We start from the raw sequence: 7,221 nt of genomic DNA on the forward strand, positions 1-7,221 counted from the left end.
GAGTGCAGGACAGACAGACAGGTGACAGTCTCAGGTGTAGACACTGCTACAAAACAGCACAAAAGAAGGAGGATTTAGTGTTTGTGTTATTACGAAACAAGAGGAGTTCCCAGATGGTACAGTGGACACACATGTGTGACTCCTGTGATTAAAGCATCTTTCTTTCAGCTTAACGAGTGAACCGTCAGCTCGTTCAAACACACGTTAAAGTCCGTTTGGCTCGACACCACCGAACAGAGGCAGCAATATAACACAGCTAACATTAACAGTGCAGTGAATCCTGCTTGTGCTGTGATATTCAGGACTGCAAACCGAGCAGCATCACTGACTTTCAGCTTGTTGTGTTTGTGGATATATGACTGACTTTAATTATCCACAAAATCATCACAATCTCTGTAAGATTAAGGTCGACTATATATATATTTTTAAAGTAAAGGCTTTAAAACCAAGTTAATTCTGAAAGTACAGACATGACTAATGTCACATAACTTTCCCGACATGTGGCCAACAATAATGGTTTAATGTTCTTCATTAAAAAAATATTTGCGCATAAATAAGTGACATAATATTCAGTACTTACTTCTGAAAGTTTACACTTCCTCCGCTCCGCTTCCACCGTTTTTTTTCGGCAAAATTATCCACACCACCACCACACTATGAAGTCTGGGATATGTTGGGCCATGAAGGCTACACCGACCCATCCTTAAAATTCAGGGAAATTATGGACGCATTTGAGGGCCGCATTTCGAGCAGCCTTTGAATTGGGAAAGCCTTCTCTTGTCGCTGTGACGTAATCGGCCTTAAAATGCGGCCTTTAAGGCTGCAAACCCCAAATCCGGTCATTGGTACTTCCTGGCTTGTGTAGTTACTAGGTAACAAAAGCTCAACACTGCCCCTAGCGTCCTGGAGCACTTCCGTTGTGTTTTGGAATTTGTACGTGTTTTGGATTTTGCAAGTGTTTTGGAATTTGTACGTGTTTTGGATTTTGCAAGTGTTTTTTAGTTTGCAAGTGTTTTGGATTTTGCAAGTGTTTTGGAATTTGTACGTGTTTTGGATTTTGCAAGTGTTTTGGAATTTGTACGTGTTTTGGATTTTGCAAGTGTTTTGGAATTTGTACGTGTTTTGGAATTTGCATGTGTTTTTTAGTTTGCAAGTGTTTTGGATTTTGCAAGTGTTTTGGAATTTGTACGTGTTTTGGATTTTGCAAGTGTTTTGGAATTTGTACGTGTTTTGGATTTTGCAAGTGTTTTGGAATTTGTACGTGTTTTGGAATTTGCATGTGTTTTTTAGTTTGCAAGTGTTTTGGATTTTGCAAGTGTTTTGGAATTTGTACGTGTTTTGGATTTTGCAAGTGTTTTGGAATTTGTACGTGTTTTGGAATTTGTACGTGTTTTGGAATTTGCATGTGTTTTTTAGTTTGCAAGTGTTTTGGATTTTGCAAGTGTTTTGGAGTTTGTACGTGTTTTGGAATTTGTACGTGTTTTGGAATTTGCAAGTGTTTTGGAATTTGTACGTGTTTTGGATTTTGCAAGTGTTTTGGAATTTGTACGTGTTTTGGATTTTGCAAGTGTTTTGGAATTTGTACGTGTTTTGGAATTTGTACGTGTTTTGGAATTTGCATGTGTTTTTTAGTTTGCAAGTGTTTTGGATTTTGCAAGTGTTTTGGAGTCTGTACGTGTTTTGGAGTTTGCATGTGTTTTTTAGTTTGCAAGTGTTTTGGATTTTGCATGTGTCTTGGAGTTTGTACGTGTTTTGGAGTTTGCATGTGTTTTTTAGTTTGCAAGTGTTTTGGAGTTTGCATGTGTTTTGGAATTTGCAAGTGTTTTGGAGTTTGCAAGTGTTTTGGAGTTTGTACGTGCTTTGTCTCTAGGGGCCACCGTAGGTTACTACCGTTTATGTCAGATGGCACCGGACACCGGTACCCATCCCTACCAGTAGGTAAGGAGGCCACCCACCACCAATATGCTGATGTGGTGAAGCGATGGCTATGCTTCGTGCCGTTCAGACAGGGAGGGAGTGGCCGGCGTTGCTGGAAGCCTTCCACGGACATTTCACATTCTGAGGAAACAGACATGTTCAACAAAAGTTCAACACTCTGATGTTTGTCTAACCAAAATACTTGAACACAACAGTTTTAATCCAGGATGAGATGCTCACAAAAAGCACTGTGCATGAAAAGATCCATCACTGTATAGTTCTTTCATTATTGCTCTTCTTCCAGAGGACAAATATATCCAATTAAAGAAGCATTTCAGAGAACTGTATTGGTTGGATCTTTGGGAATTTCACTGAAAAAACGATACATTTAATAGAGCTACAAGCTTTCTTTTTAAGATGCTTTTTATGGTATTTTTCTCATGTAATGCTTCTCAGAACCTGTCACTCTATGGTTGTTCAGTATGTATAACCCTTGAAAGACCCGACAGACAATTTGAGCCATTCAGTTTTTTATTTTCATGCTATTTTGGTTGTGCTAAATGAATATAGCATAATATAAATATATATTATATATAGCTGCACCTTAGCCATGATGGCAAGACTTTACATACAGCAGGGTCTGAAAATGGTCATGCACTGAGTGTGAAAATGGCTCTTCATCCTCCTCTGAAGACATCAGCTGATGTCCTCTTGGTTTATTAAGTCATGGTTACTTCCAGTTCCTGCCTCACCAAAAGGACATGAAATTAAATTATTGATCAATCATCTGTAATGCTGTAAAATTCAGGTGATTGGTAGAGGTAAAGGTTAGTGAATTTCAGAATCTTTAAATGTTTCACCCCCCCTCCCCTTTTGTTCCAACAACACCAGTACTTGAGCTCCAGCTGAACTCCTCATGTTATCCCTGCATGATCTTGACAGTTATCTATCAATCTATTTCCTTTTGATTGCTGTGAATTTTTGTTTCTTGTTTAGTTGCCAATTTGTGGTCACTGAACTACACTTGGTTGGCTCCGTCTCTGCTGGTAGTTGAGAGATATTCTAACAATTCATAATCTCTGCACAGGTAATCTAATCTGTCTCTGCATTTAGTTTATTGTTTCCAGTGTTTTAGACACGTATCTTTTCATTGTGTTGTAATTTGTTTTACTGTTTGGTGTTTGGAAAGCAGTGTTGTTGACAGACCAGCCAGAGTGTTTGAGAGGAGGCTCGACAGTTCTTTGTTGGTGATTTTCCATGCATGTGTAAAATGTTTCTGCACAGTTCTGCATGTAGAAATTCTGTCTGAGTAGACCCCAAACTTCGCAACCTTACAGAGCAATGGTCAGGATGACACTATCCAATATTTCAACCAGGAAAAAGTCATACCCCATCATACCACCTTTGTGCTGGTATGACAGGCCTTTTCCCCAGAAGACGTTTTAACATTTGTGACGGTAAGGAAGGCTCAGGTCTAAATAATGCAATGAATGCATGCTGGTCTGGTTTCAAAGTTTCCTCAAGTTACTGTCACTGATTTACTGTACCACGGTCGTGGCTCATGACAACTGGCATATCTCTGTCAAAACAACTTATTTAATCTTCAGTAAATGCAGAACCGAGTCTCTTTGGCGATCTGCCCATAATTCTCTGATAATGATACTTCGGAGCTGAGAGTGACACATGCACAATATTCCCGATAGTCATCTCTGTCCTCTCATGGGAAAAGTACAGCAAATGGGAATTTTGTTTAGCTCTGCAGCTTCTAAACGGCACTGGTGGTTTGCCACCTTTGGTTCCTCTTTCAACAACAACAAACAAACAGAATATTAAGCAGTTTTAAATGATCTGTGCTGATCTATGGGAAAACATACATTTACAGTGTTTTACAACTATAAGGAGGTAAAAGGAAAGATGATACAACTACAAACAGATCAGGACCGAAAAGAGGTGACTGGAGAAGAAACGCTTAGTGCATCGTGGTCCCCCAGAAGTCTGAGTGTGTCACAGCACAAGTACGTGAGGGTTCATATTCACCTGATTCAACAAAATTAGCAAATTCAAAAATGAACATTTTAAGGCTAATTATGAAAGTATACAGGGTGTATGGCTTGTGAAGCTAAACTGACAGATGGGTTCAGAGAAGAGGGGCCTGAAGGCTCTATCTCCCATTCTGCTTTTAAAAACTGAGAGTCTGAGAGTGCTCTGTAGGAATAATATAAAACTGCGAGGTCTGATTCAGGACGTTATATGTAAGCAGAAGGATTTTAAATAAAATTCTACATTCAACAAGAAAACAATGATGAGAAGCTAAAATGGGAGGAAAACTGTCTCTTTTCTAGTCTCTTAGAAGTATCACTGTGGTGTTTTGCACACAGTGAGAGCTCTATTTGGAAGTTTTTTCAGGAAGGTTTTGGAAGATGGTAATAAATAGTAATCAGAATAGTCCAGACCTGAAAAGAAAACAAAGTGCATGGACTAGCTTTTCAGCATGAGTCTAAGACAGGATGTTTCTAATTTTAGTAATATTGCGCAGAAAAAAAAATCTACATATTTGTTTAATTAAGTCATGTGGCTACAACCGTAGCTTGCCTCCATCAGTATGTGAATGCAAGAGTGAATGAATAGTGGCATTGTAAAGCGCTTTGGGTGCCTTGAAAAGCGCTATATAAATCCAATCCATTATTATTATTATTATAATGTGTGAGTTAAAGGACATATCATGATTAAATATGACACCAAAGAAATGTGAGTCAGTGTGAGAGTCTCATTTCAAATTTATTTCTCATATTTTTAGGGCCTAGCACAATAAACTCAGTGCTGTCTATATGTTAAGCCTCTCTGAAATGAATGTAATGAATTCAACCATAAAAAGGCACCTAACTGAAAGAATGAATCAGTCTTGTGTCTACACATAACAGAAAAAAAATAGCAACAAATCATTTTAAATTGCATTTTAAATTTGCAGTCTTGCAGCCCGTTGATCATTTCTTCACATTTCTTTAGTTGAGTTTATGAAATTTTTTTTTAAAAAAAAATCAACCAATTCGGCAGGCACCAACAAGGTCATTCCCAAAAAACTATTGATTGAAAGCTTGGCATATTTTGGTGTGGTGTACAGTTTGTCCTTAAGAAATTGAGGAAACACGACAAGTACAACGCGAAGAAGTGGAAAGTCTAAAAACTATCTACAGCAGATAAACAGTATGTGAAAATCATGTCCTTGAGAATGGACGGTTGTCAAGAAGCCACTCTGAAGGGATGTAAACACAAAAGTATATACCAAGTTCTAGAGTATTTAAAAAAATTGACTTAACAGCGTGTACAGAAGAAGTCGGGAGAACGGTACAACAGGGTTTTTAACATATGTCCATATTATGGCCCTAGATTAAAATGTTCTTAAGTTTGTGTGTTAAGAGTACACTTTTGTCGACTCCAGAGGAATTAAAGCCAAAAACTTCAGACCAATACGGTTTTCTCAAATGGAACACGTGACAAGAAAATTAATTTTGAGTTTGTTTTTGTTGCTTTTGCGTGTTGTGGGGGGAGGAGGCAACATCATTGCCAGGGTAGGAAGTATTGAAACCATGCCTTTAAAATAAAACAGTTAGTGTCTATTATTAGTGTCTAACCTGTATGCGACAATACCTGTACTTTTATTTTAAAGGCATGGTTTCAATACTTCTGTTAGGTGACGGCTGTGTGCGGACAGGGATAGGACCCAAGATGCAGACTCCAGAGACAAACTTAAACCAAAACAGCTTTAATGCTGAACGCAAACATAACATAACTGGAAAAAAACTCAAAATAAACCCGGCCAGGCGGGAGGCACTGGCAGCGACGTAGTTCAGGGGGCCGTCCATGACGGCGGCGTAGGTCAAGGAGCCGGCCATGACGGCAACGACGTCCAGTCATCGGCCGGACAGGACATGCAGGACGAGCAGGATGTGCCAGATGTGCAGGCCGGACAGGACGTGCAGGCCCAGACGGCATGGGGACCCCAGGCGCAGACGAAGCTAAACACTCGGAGGCCGGACCAGGCGGCGCCGCAGAGGCTGGGGCCGGACCAGACGAAGCGGAAGCAGACACTGCTCCGTCTCGCCGTTGAACTCCGAGGAAAAGGAGTCTGCAGGGTCCACGTTCTGGTCGCGATCTTCTGTTAGGTGACGGCTGTGTGCGGACAGGGATAGGACCCAAGATGCAGACTCCAGAGACAAACTTAAACCAAAACAGCTTTAATGCTGAACGCAAACATAACACAACTGGAAAAACTCAAAATAAACTAACACCAGTGGACTAGCAAAACACACAGCAAAATAAACGGTAGATCACGACATGGATACAGAGAAACACAGGGCTTAAATACACAGAGGGAGCAATCAGGGAATGAGTAACAGGAGGGAAACACAGCTGGGGCAAATCAGGCCTAACGAGACCAGGGGAAGCAAAACCAGACACATTAACATCAGACATGGACTTCCAAAGTAAAACAGGAAACATAACACAGACTCACAGGCAAGCACTAAAACAAAGGGAACAGAGACGTGGGACCAGGGCAGACACAGACACTGACTGGACGTGGAAATACAGCAGACAGGAAAGACAGCAACAAAGGAACAAAGACAGAAAACCAAAACACTAAAACTCTAACCAAACCCCACCCAGAGGACCTTAACTAAGAAAAACCCGTAAAGCAAAGCTAGAATATAATGAAATAACAAAATCAAATTACCAAAAACACAAAACACTGGGTCACCGACCCAGGAACCCTAACAACTTCCTACCCTGGTCGTACCTCCGGTTCCCACTGACACTTGGAAAAATAAGTGTTGCGAATGTGAAACAAACACAAGAGAAGTTTTCTGTCCTTCAATTGTTCTTGTTCTGTGCTAGATATTTTCATTTTTATATGAAACTTTATTGTTTTGTTATTTCAATATAGGGTTAAAGCTTATCATCACTTATTTTTGTTTTTGAAATTCTCTACTGTTACTGTGATTGTAACTGCTCACGAAAGTGTAAAGAACAACATAGTTTATTTGCAAACATTGCTTATTTAATCTGTCCAAACTCCAAAGTGTACTTTGAGTAACACGACAGTTGTTATTATTCAGTGGAACATTCGTTTTCTTTAATATATTTTTTTATATATAGCATGTAAAGAAAGGCTTTTGGAAACAGCACAGATCATTGAACTTAATTTCGCTCTTTGGATCTCTTGACATGAGCGTTAGGTATTTTATTTTGAAAACAAAAGCGGAACTCGTTTCTTCTTGCGGATCGTTTTCACACTCAGACGGAAAG

This window comes from Rhamphochromis sp. 'chilingali' (assembly GCF_963969265.1).
Source record: "Rhamphochromis sp. 'chilingali' genome assembly, chromosome: 20".
Taxonomy (NCBI): Eukaryota; Metazoa; Chordata; class Actinopteri; order Cichliformes; family Cichlidae; genus Rhamphochromis; species Rhamphochromis sp. 'chilingali'.